Below are 13,238 nucleotides of genomic sequence, written 5' to 3'. Positions count from 1 at the left end.
TGCCGTTTACACTGAGAACAAAGGCGCGGAATGCTGTGAAAAAGGTCTATAAGCGGTTTCACATCAAACACTTTGTTACTCAAAACGATGATATATAAGCCAACTACGCGGAGCGTTTTATTAGAACATTGAGGACTATTCTATACAGATATTTCACATACAAGAGGACATATAGATACACCAACATTCTACAGGACATTGTTTACAATTACAATCACCGACCACATAAGTCACTTCGGAATGGGAGAAGCCCAGCCAACGTTAATCACGCGAATGAAGCCCGTGTATGGTTGGATATGTACGACAGTAAAAAATCAATCGCAGCTCTCACGAGAGAGATAAAGTGAGAGTCACCGTTGAAGCACCACCATCCCGCCAGATATGCGTTTAAGGTCGGAGACCTCGTACGACTATCCATTAGTAAAAGAGCTTTCGAAAAAGAGTACCAAGAGAAATGGACCCAAGAGGTCTTCAGAGTTGTGAGTCGAGGGCGATGGGCTGGGATACCTGTATACAATGTTGAAGATTTACAGGCAGATCCCATTCAGGGTACATTTCATCAATCCGAATTGAACAAATTCCATAAGAATCCCAAGGAAGCACTTTGGCGGATAGAGAGTATTCTGAAGTATAGGACAGTGAAGACGGGCGGAAAGAAGAAAGGCATTAAACAGGCGTTTGTTAAATGGATGGGTTTTCCACCGAAATTCAATTCGTTGGTTGACGCTAAATAAATCACATAAAAGACCTGTTCACCACGCAGTTGAATCACCCGACTCAGAGAACAAAAACCGAGTTACGTATGAGAAGCGAGGAGAAACGATAAATAACGACTAAGCATGACGAGTGAATGGATAGTTGCCCACAGCGACAACAGTGTCCTATACTTCCCAGACAACCAACCACACAAGTTTTCCCTATACCTACAACAACCGTTGCGGTTGGATGGGCACTCATCCCCGATATCTCCAGGGTCTACGTTCCGAAAAGTCTCCACTATACCCTGGACGCATCTACGGGTCGGCCCGATAATTTTATTACCTCCCTTTGCTGACTCCGCTTTCTCACAGTAGCCAATCAGAGTGGTCGCCGTTATAACTGAATTTGCCAGTGTCAACAAAGGTAGCAGTTGCAACTGCGAAGGTTTGCTCGCCGTGCGACTCACAATTTGGGGAAATCATACATGCAACTTTATAGGTCCGAAACCTTTTTTAAAACATATGCAAGAAATCCATCTTATACTTTCAGAGAACCTACGCATGGTTTGTTTGCCAAGTTTAATCGGTTAGAGAATTTAAATAGCGAAAGTGAGTTGTGATTGGTTCGCTCAACTTCCCAGCGTAGACACGTGATTGGATAAAAAGCCAGCCAAGGGAGGTAATAAATTTATCGGGCTGAGCCGTAGATGCATCCAGGGTATAGTGGAGACTTTTCGGAACGTATACCCTGGAGATATCGAGGATGATGGGCACTGGACTGTTGCTTTAAGGGAATTATACGCCAAACAGGCAAAGGGTGGGAAAAACTCTAAAGTAACAGATGACATGCTCTACATCTACTGTTCCATATGCAAACCGATCATTGTTGACGGTGAACGTTGACCTCTCCTTCTGCGTGTAAAGTCAACATCATCGAGCGTCAGATAGTTGTGGAATATAAAAATAGATGAGCCGTATGATATCAGGATTCAACTAGTCAACGACACTGTTCATCAGATCGACGTATACATCGTTCAAGCCCGCATCTGCCATGATCACATTAGAACGGACCCCATCATCTCGCGATCTGTTACCCCCATCACCAACCTCTTCTACCGCGAAGACATCACTATTAACACCCGATGACAAAACCATTCTGCAAAGGGACATAAGAATAGTAAGCCCGAGTGAACAGGCTGTAGATCAAGCTAAGGGGGAGATCAGACAACACCCGGAATCGGTCTCTACCAGTGCAATGGGGTTGGACGATAAAAAACGAGGATGCCGGCGCGCGAGGACCAGTGTAGGAAGGACTCTCACGGGGAAGGGAAGAAGTAAAAGAAGGAAAATAAACTATCTTGGTGGGCGCACGATCGGAGTGGGGATTAAGAGAAAGAAGAAACAGCGTAAGAAAGGTGGTGGAGGGAAGAAGAAGAACAAGCACCGGGTGAGGCGGAAGAAAACCATCAAGGATATTTTTGACTGTTAAGTAGTCAACCATGACCACACTAACAAATGACCCCAAGTTTTTCACTGAAACACAACCACCGGAACTGTCCTTATTCGACCTACCACCCACACAAACAGCTGTTGAGAGGGTTTATTTACAGGATTGTCGCCCGGTGTCGCCTCTGTCATCATCAGCACCGATTGAGTTTCACATCAGCGGTCAAAATGGTTTGGAATACATCAATCTCAGGTTTTCCCTGTATGTCAAGTGTATGGTAACTCACGCGGACAACATGAATCTAGCGGGTGATGAAGAATGCGCACGCGTCAACCTATTCCTTCATTCCCTTTTTTCTCAAGTAGACGTGTGGTTACAAGGGCGGTTGGTTAACTCTACCACGAATCACTATCCATACAAGTCTATCATTCAAACGCTTTTGGAAACTAATTACATCGACAATAAGACAAAAATGGAGGCTCAACTGTTTTTCAAAGACACAGCGGGAGAGTTAGATGTAACCGACCCGAATGGGGCTAATACGGGGATGTTCACCAGGTATGAGTTTACATCGAAGAGTAAAATGTATGACCTCGAATTCCCCTAAATGCACAACCTTTTTCAAATGAACCGTTACATCTTGAACCAGGTCGATGTACAAATGAAATTGTACAGATCTACACCCCAGTTCATGCTCATGGCAACAAAAACAGACACCGAGTATGTGGTTCAGATTGAAGACATAGTTCTGAAGGTTATGAAAGTGTGCGTGAATCCTGGTGTCATATGGGGTCACAATGAAGCTCTCTCGAAAACGCCGGCGACATACCCATACCGCAGGACAGAAGTGAAGACGTTTTCCATCGTCAAGGGTCAAACCAGTTTTGCGTGGGATAACATATTTCAAGGGATCCGACCTAATAAGATCGTGGTGGGGTTCGTCTCCACCAAAGCAACGGGGATGGGTGATTACCACAAGATTCCTTACAATTTTGCCAACTGGGACTGTTCTGCGATGGAACGATCGTGGGCGAGTCCGGTCCCATGAAACTACAGTACGGGGGGACAACCGGACGGACCTTCGTCCCCGCGTTTGTTAATCTATTCTGCTCCACCGGATGCTGGTTGACGGATGAAGGCGGAGGTCTCAAACGTGTAGACATCTCGCGAGATGAGTTCCACGGTGGTTACGCTCTTTATGTTTTTTCATTGGATCCCAAGTTTGGTCAGAACAATGACGGAACATATCTACGCCTTCAAAAGCAGGGTACCCTAAGACTAGAAGCCCAGTTCGGAACCCCGCTTCCTGAAACGGTGTCATTCGTTCTTTATGGGGAATTTGATGACATTTTCCAAATAGAGAAAAGCAGAAACGTTGTTTTATGATTAATAAGAAGGACCCTCAAAACAAACAAACGAGGCGACATGAACTCTCGTCAACTGGAATGCATCATACAGTGTGACCCCGTCCTTAGACACCACGTTTTGGGTTTGTTTGCGTCGGATAAATTAACAAAAGAACTGGCGTATTGTATGACAAGAGGACCTGTTCAACCAACCGCCATTATAGTGAATACCGACTGAACCCATGAGGAGGCGCAACACTGGTTTGCGGTCTATGTAAACGGGGACAGTATTGAAATATTTGACAGTCTCGGATTTGATCAAGGAATAGTTCATATACTAAAAGAGGTGCACAGCTTTGTGGAAGATATACAAAATAGTTGCACCCATCGTTGTCGTCGGCGTAACCATCGCCGTTACCTTGGTGAAAAGGGACTTGTTTGGAGCCATGTCAGAATCCAGAGTCTATTGGGGAAAACATGTGGCCAGTATGTCGATTATCTTCTATTCCGGTTAAGAGGGTGGAGACTGAGGGAGATAATACTCGAACAATTCTCTAGAAACAACTATGCGGGGAATGACCTTTATGTTTATGAGTATATAAGAAGGAGGTATCCTTTTTGTTCGCATGCCGCGGCTTCGGTGTGTGGTGATAGGGGTCTGTTTGCTATAAACGTATAAAATAATGGAAACGATCAGCCATGAAAAATTCCTTTTTCCAGCGCCCTCCACCATATTCATAAGTGGTGCAACCCAGTCTGGAAAGGGTTCATTCACGAAGAGATTAATAGATCATGCAAACACCATGTTTTCGATAAAGGTGACAAAGATAATGTACTGCTATTCGATCTGGCAGAGGCTGTACGACACCATCGAATCGTTTTGTGGTGTACCGGATGGAGGTGATAGGGCGAGGGTTGAATTCCATAAGGGGTTGCCAAGGGAAGAGGACATCATAGAATGGAGCGACAAGGAGCACGAACACCGGTTATTGGTCATAGACGATCTTATTGAGGAAGTGTCTCGAAGCCCGAGCATGTGTAAACTATTCACGACAATGAGTCATCACTTAACCATTTCAGTGTGTGTGATCAGTCAGAACCTGTTCCCTTCGACATCCTATGGAAAATACGCTAGGACCATCTCACTGAATTCGCATTTCATTATTCTCTTTAAGAACAGAAGAGACACTTCGCAAGTGGCGACTATTGGTAGACAGATACTCCCAGGGAAGGTGCCATTCTTCCTGGACGCGTATGAAAGGGCAACAGAGGATAATTCATACGGGTATTTGTTGATAGATCTCTCGCCGACGGGGAGAAAGATATACCAGCTCAGAACTAACATATTTCCTGTTGAACTGTTAACTGTCTACACGCCGATGTAATTATGAGTGCGCACCATATACCGCGTTTTCCAGAAGAATCCTACATCTTCCTCCAACTCGTCGCACGCACTCAATCTGACAGACAGTGGAAGGCGCTACTTAATACCATGTCAAGCCAACAAATGGACGCTTTGTGTGAAATATGTCTCAATATCTTAAGGGGCAATATCCCTTTATCCGAGGACTATAAAGCGAGACTCCAAAGGAAGAAGACACTGTTGCGTCGTATAGCAGACAGATCAGTGAGTAGGGTGAGCACCAGAAAATTATTGGTGAGAATTAGAAAGGATTTACCCTCCATTATTCGGTTGGTCAAGCAACCAACCTCCGCCGCGTTTGAGGACAAAGGGGAAGAAGTAGAATATTCCTCGGTCGAGGGAGTTGTTGAAGACTCGAACGAGATTGATGAGCGATATCATGACCACTTCAACATCAACTTGTGCCCAGGAACTGGTGCTCGTTCCAAAGAGGAAATATGAACTACTATTAAAGAACAACCAACAACACACCAAACCCCCACCCACATCGCTATCATCCAGTAATAACAGAAAACCACCACAACATGGCGATGATGATGATGATGATGATGATGATGATGATGTCGTTGATTATGGTCGTAATGATTATGGTGATGAAAACAGTGATGATGATGATGATGATGATATTCGCATTCCCTCCAACACCCACTCTCATCCGACGAGGGGGATGAAGGGGAAGAAAAGAAGAAAGAAACCAAGCATGTCTTCTCCTTCAAGGCCTCCAACCACACACAGGTGGATTCGTTATTGACTTGTGTTTTAAACGTGTGGTGATTATATTCTTGGCTTACTCTTGGTTTACAGATAGAATAATATGTGTCACTGTTTATCTGTATTATAAATATAAACTCACACGCAATAGAAACGCAAGTCTGACATGTAGCATCACTGTATTTCTTTTTCAACAGTTAAGTATACAAATACGAGTGGAGTCAGATATACAGAAATTTGAGCAAACACAGTTCATTGGTATCCATACTCAATGAGGTCTTTACAATTTGTGTCAGCAATTGCATGTTCCGATTTCGATCATTTGAATTACGTCATTCAATACCTGGTGTGCCCACCATTAGCATTGATCACTGCCACACATCTCCTGTACATAGAGTTGATCAGACGATTTGTGAAGGCCCTTGGGATCATTCTGCACACTTCCAGTACAGCTGTACGCAGGTCATCAGCAGTTGCAGGCGCTGGTTGCACTTGGTGGAGACGCCTCTGAATCTCATCCCACAAATCCTCGATGGGGTTAAGGTCAGGGCTAAGGGCCGGCCATTGCATGACGTTTATGTTGTGCTGTTGAAGAAAGGCCATGGTAAGTCTTGCAACATGCGGACGAGCATTATCTTGCTGGAAAATGTGATTCCGATGTTGGGCAAAAAATGGAGCAACATGAGGTCTGATGACTTGGTCAATGTAGCGCTGAGCTGTGATGCCGTGTCCTCGACCTTGACCCACATTCTGGAAGCACATTGGTCCAAGCCTAGCATTAAGTCCAATTCCGGCCCAAATAATGACACTAGGACCACCCCATGCATCCCTTTCCAACACGTTTCGGTCAGCAAAACGCTCTCGTTGATGTCTACCACTACAAAAATGACTTGGTTTCCAGAAACCTGGAAACCATCCGTAATGTGGGTAATTGCGGAATCCAGTTAGTTTCCATTCCCTGAAACTAATTAACTGAGTTTCAAACTAGATTCCATTTTGGAAATGTGATTTTGGTATTTCTGTAAATGGAAACCAAAATGAAACTAAGTTCGGGGGTTTCTTGTTGGTTTCCATACCTGGAATTTGCAACTCTCAGATCTCACTAAATGGAAACCAACATAAAAGTAGAAAATGTGGTTTCATACGTGAATTATACAATATAAACTGAGGCAGTGCGTAAAGTTCAGCGTTAAAAGCATTTATAGTTGGCATACTTTGACACTGAGTTCAAATACTTGACAACTAATCAGTGTCAGGTCATTAGTGTGTCGGGGTTCGTGTGTCCCCACTTAACAGGCTCCTATTATCAAAATTAGCTAGCTGTAAAAACAACAGAACTTACCTGAGTCAGGTGTTGACAGACAAATCCGGAAGTAATGAACCGGCAATCCATGGGCACGCGAACTCGTTACATTTTATAAAAGCAACAGTTTTATGTACTGAAGTGGTCGTTTTCGGTCTTTGTCTTAAAATCACATCCAAATTGGGTCAGAGAAGGATTTCGTGCCTGCCAATCGAAAAAGGATCAGGTATTTCTTATTACCCACAATGCCCCTACGCACAGTTGCCGCCATTTTGTCACTTGATCCCAAGTTGTTTTGAGACGACTATTTTGAAAGCAGTTCTCACCCGGTATGTCCAGTAACGACGACAAGGAAGTCAACACAGTGCAGTATTCCTACGTTTGCCCGTGTTACCTGATTCAAGAGAATGGCGGCACCCGTGGCGAGCCACCTCCTCGTGGTGGGTGCTGGGTAACGCCAAGAGCTCGCCGACACCCCCGTAGTGGACCCGGGGGGATATTTGGTCCACCAACCCGTTTGCCGTGGGTTGCGGCCCTGTGTCGGTGGAGGAAGGGATCCTGGTGGTTGAGAGCATGGGAGCAGGACTATTGCTCCTATTGCTCAACACACCACTTTGGCCCTGACTTCACCTAGACGGGTGGTTGAATGGGCCCGGTTCAACCAATCGGCTGGTCATGCTAAGCCCTGTACATGTAAATGTTGTTCACAAATTTGAGAAAATATGTAATTTTTTGTCTTGGCTTCATGATGATTCATTTGTATTTCGATTGTACAATTCAAATTTCGTAACTTGCCTAGAGTCCTATGTCCAGAAGGCAGTGGCTCATGGGCCAATCAAGTGGAATAAATACTTTTGTGTTATTCTGCTTGAGTATACCATCCGGGTATCCTTGGTGCTGCAGGCAGGAAACCCGCCTGCTTTTAGCATTGTCCTTGTGATACTCCGTGGCGGGTGGGGAGCTCGGATGATGAAACAATATAAACTTACCATGGCTTACGAAACTCCCCTCAAAAAAACAAAACGTCCTCTTGATACTACTGATCCTGATGTTGAAGACCAAGGACTGTCCACATCCATTGACTACTGGCCACGGTTTATTGTAATTGAGACCACTGACAACACTCCGTTAAAGCTGAACCCTTTTGCGGTATCAAAAGGCATATTAGACGTTTACGAACAGGTTCTTTGCTTGTTGAGTGTAATAGGAGGCAACAGGCAACCAATCTCCTTTCAACAAAATCATTTGTAGGCATTCCAGTGTCAGTCTCTCCTCACCGTACTCTTAACACTAGTAAGGGTATTGTGAGAGACCGTGATATATGCTGGAAATTGACATTGCTGCAGAGATGAAGGACCAAGGTGTGTTATTTGTGAAACGTTTCACAACCCGAAGAAACAACCAGATCCAACAAACCAACACCTATTTATTTTCATTTTCCACTCCAACGGCTCCAAAATCAATAAAGGCCGGCTACTGTCACATCAAAGTGGAAACGTTTATTCCTAATCCACTCAGATGTTTCAAGTGTCAAAAGTATGGTCACGGTGTAAATTCCTGCACATTGTCTGTTGTGTGTGCTCACTGCGGTGAGAAGACCCACACAACAGAAGACTGTGACAGTAATTACAAGAAATGCACCAATTGTTCAGGAGACCATTCGTCTTTCTCAAAAGAGTGTCCGATTTGGAAGTACCAGATGGAAATAAACAAACTAAAATTTACTCAAAATATCAGCTTTGCCGAAGCGAAACAACTTGTTCAAAGATGCGATCCACAAGAAACATATGCTTCTAAAACAAAACCATCATCTGAACCATCCTCTAAGGCTTCTACGTCTTCTTCAGCTGCTCAAACAAACTTGACTTGGGTGCACACTGATTCCCCAGAGGTTTTTTCACCCGCTATTTCTACTCAGACCGCTGAGCTACTTCCTCGCATGTCGCAAAGTCAATCAGGGCCAGCTTCGGATTCATCATCACAGCCACCTGCAAGGTCTCAATCTTTGTCAAATGTCCAACAAATTCCTAAAGGAAAAACTAAACCTATGCCTGATTCTTCAAAAAAGCAAAGTGGCAGAGCCCCAAAAGGGTCTGAAAACAGAATTAAGCTTTATACTAAATACGGATCACTTGAGGACATGGACGTGTCCAAAAACGTCCAATCAAGGGCACTCAGCTTGTCGCCCTCAAAAAAAGTACGGGGTAGATCCCCAATCAACCCGCCCAAACGATAATCCATTGCAAAAATATTGTACAGTGGAACTGTAGAGGCCTAAGGACCAATTTCAACGAGTTACAGCTACTTGTCCAGGATCTTGCACCATCCGCTTTCTGTCTCCAGGAAACCTATCTGAAGGAGACAGACGCTTTTGATCTACGTCAGTTCACTTCATATAATTGTTTTTCACCTCCAGGTGATAGGGCCACTGGAGGGTCTTCAATTCTTGTAAAACAGGATGTTATCCATAGTCCTGTAACACTCACAACTAGTCTCCAAGCTGTTGCAGTGAGACTAACTCTTCACGTTACCTTTACACTATGCTCTTTATATATTTCACCTTCTTCAGCACTCCAGCAGTCTGATCTTCAAGCTCTCTATGACCAACTTCCTAAACCTTGTATTTTAATGGGTGATCTCAATGGACATAACCCGATTTCGGGTGGTACAAACACAAACTCTAAAGGTAAAATACTGGAAGATTTTATAGCCAATAATGACTTGTGTATATACAATGATGATTCAAGCACTTATCTGCACCCTGCAACTGGCACCTACTCTTCTCTGGATCTGTCTCTTGCAGACCCTTCTCTACTAAATGAATTTGAGTGGTCAGTCCACAATGACCTCTGTGGAAGTGACCACTTTCCAACTATCTTAACAGCAACTAATCCATCTGATTCTCCATCTTATACAAGATGGAATTTTTCCAAGGCAGACTGGTCGTTATTTGAAATGTTATGCACATCTAAACTACGGCCGCAGTGTTTCAGTGAAGTAACTGATCCTATTCGGCTTTTTTCTGACACTTTAAATGAAATAGCTGATGAGTGTATACCTAGGTCTTCTACTGCTCCACATGTACGGAAACCATGGTTCAATTCCGATTGTAGGCAAGCCAGAAAAGCGAGGAAAAAGGCGGAAAATTATTTCCCCTATCATCCAACTGTCCACAACTTGAATAAGTTTAAAATCCTCAATGCGAAAGCCCGTCGTACCTTCAAACACAACAAACGGCAATCTTGGAGGAACTACGTTTCCAGGATTAATTCGCGCACGCCAATGTCCAAGGTATGGAACATGGTTCAAAGAATTAAAGGTAAAGGTTCTAAATCTTCAGTTCACCATCTCAAAGATGGTGATAATTTAATTACTGACAAGTCTCATATTGCAAATAAAATTGGCGAAACACTTGCCAAAAATTCTTCATCGGCAAATTATGTCCCTGAGTTTCAGAGATATCAGAAACAACAGGAAAAGAAAAAACTTAATTTCGAATCAAATAATGGTGAAGATTATAATGAAGTTTTCTCATTACATGAGTTATATACAGCTCTTGACCAAGCTCATGACACTGCAGCAGGTGATGACAATATTCATTATCAGCTACTGAAACATTTGCCTGAACCATGTCTGGTCACACTTTTAGATATATTTGACAAAATATGGACGTCTGGAGCATTTCCTCCTTCGTGGCGTAATGCCATTGTAGTCCCAATACCAAAACCTGGCAGGGATCATACAGATCCGTCGAATTACAGACCGATATCTCTCACTAGCTGTGTCTGTAAAACCATGGAACGTATGGTGAATAATAGATTAGTTTGGTATCTTGAAACCAATAATCTCATTACAAATATTCAGTGTGGTTTCAGGAAAAATCGCAGTACCATTGATCATTTGGTACGCTTAGAATCCTTCGTGAAAAATGCAATCGTAAATAAACAACATGCTGTATCAATTTTCTTTGATCTTGAGAAAGCTTATGATACGACCTGGAAGCATGGTATTTTGAGGGATTTACATGAATTTGGATTGAGAGGTCGTTTGCCTCTTTTTATATCAAGAGTTTTTAAAAGACAGGCAATTTCAAGTCCGAGTAGGTTCTACCCTGTCTGATCATTATAATCAGGATCAGGGTGTCCCTCAAGGTAGTATTTTGTCTGTCACTTTGTTTAGTATTAAGATCAACAGTTTATCCAAGGTTTTAAATGATTCAATTGATGGATCATTATTTGTGGATGATTTTAATATTTCTTGTCGTGGTAAAAATATGCACACTATTGAAAGACAACTGCAGTTATGTTTGAACAAAATAAATAAATGGTGTCTTGAAAATGGCTTCAAATTTTCTAAATCCAAAACTAATTGCATACATTTTTGTAGAAAATATAAGCCGCATAAGGACCCTGAACTATCTTTAAATGGCACTCCCATCAAGGTTGTAAAGGAGGCCAAGTTCCTGGGTTTAATTTTCGATTCTCATTTAACCTTCTTGCCACACATTAAATCCCTTAAAGCTAAATGTCTGAAGGCACTAGATTTGTTAAAGGTTGTTTCAAATTCAAAGTGGGGAGGGGATCAAGTTACCCTCCTTCACTTATACAGATCATTGGTACGATCTAAACTTGATTATGGCTCCATTGTATATGGTGGAGCCTGTAAAAGCAGCCTCAAACTATTAGATTCTGTCCATCACCAAGGTCTAAGACTTTGTCTTGGATCTTTTAGAACCTCACCTGTTGCCAGTCTCTATGTTGAGGCTGATGAATCATCTCTTTCACAACGCCGTATAAAATTGTCTTTACAATACATTACTAAACTATATTCTAATAAATCTAACCCAGCCTATGACTGTGTGTTCAATCCGCTTTATGAAAATTTGTATGACAAGAGGTCTTCTCTTGTTCCACCTCTAGGACACAGAATTAAACCCTTTCTTTCTTCCGCCAGAATTGAGTTGGAAAACATAGCTCCCTCCCGTCTCCTTTCTTCTCCTCCTTGGCAGTTGGTTAGGCCACAAGTTGACCTAACATTAACTTCATTTAAAAAGTCAGAAACTAATGAATTACAATATAAACAAGAATATAATCAATTAAAACATAAATATAGCAATTACAAACCCTTATTTACAGATGGATCCAAGGACGGTGGTGCAGTAGCTTGTGCCACTGTCATTGGATCGAGAACAATATCTTCTAGACTTCCCGATAACAGCTCTATTTTTACTGCAGAAGCAAACGCCATATTAACTGCTCTTCAATATATTCAAAGACACCCTAAACATAAACAGTATATAATCTATTCAGACTCTCTCTCTTGCCTTCAGGCTATTAAAAATATTTCTTGTAAACATCCACTTTTAATAGAAATTATTGAATTGTACAATAATCTTGCTACTGGCCAGTGCGATATTGTTCTTTGTTGGTTACCTAGTCACGTTGGCATTTCTGGTAACACAATGGCCGATCTTGCTGCTAAAGCAGCACTCAGCAAATCTGTGACACCACTTCTTATTCCATACTCAGATTATAAAGCTGCAATAAGATCTTATATCCGTGATCTGATGCAGAAGAAGTGGGACACCCAAGTGGGTATAAATAAATTACATGAAATAAAACCTTATATCGGTTATACTTACTTGGGTTGTCAGTCCAGATTTGAGGAGGTCATTATGCGACGATGTCGCATTGGCCATACGAGGTATACTCACGAGTATTTATTAAAAGGTGAAGATCCTCCGTTTTGTATCCCTTGTGATGAAAGAATCACAGTCAAGCATGTCCTGCTTGACTGTGTTGAATACTCTATCACAAGGGATAAATATTTTAATTCACGAACTTTGAAGGATCTTTTTAATTCTGTTAGCTCTCATTTAATTATTGCATTTTTAAAAGAATTAGATTTGCTAAATGAATTGTAAATAGATGAATATTTTATACTTGGAAGTTTGAATTAGTAACTTAGAGTGTTAGTGGCTGTATCCTCGAGGGGGGTTAAAGCACTGTAAAATTATTGTCCTCCTGAGAGGATACGTAAGTCCCAAAACATTTCAAGTCAAATTTGATCTTCCATTTTGTCTTAGCCGTAGAATATGTGTCATTTTAATTTGTGGCTAATCTTGCTTACAATCACCATCAACTGAGGGGATGATGTAAATCCAGCTAGGGACCATGCAGGTAGCAGAAGTACTGTAAGTCCCCATGGCCCCTAGTATGGTGATCTACCTTCAGTTGTTGGTGATCTATATAGCCTGTTTTTATATTGTATTGTCTGAATAGGAATATTAGTTTTAACTTTTCACGCTAGT

The sequence above is a fragment of the Haliotis asinina genome, chromosome 13 (assembly GCF_037392515.1).
Source record: "Haliotis asinina isolate JCU_RB_2024 chromosome 13, JCU_Hal_asi_v2, whole genome shotgun sequence".
NCBI lineage: Eukaryota > Metazoa > Mollusca > Gastropoda > Lepetellida > Haliotidae > Haliotis > Haliotis asinina.
Note: the sequence above shows the minus strand (reverse complement) of the source record.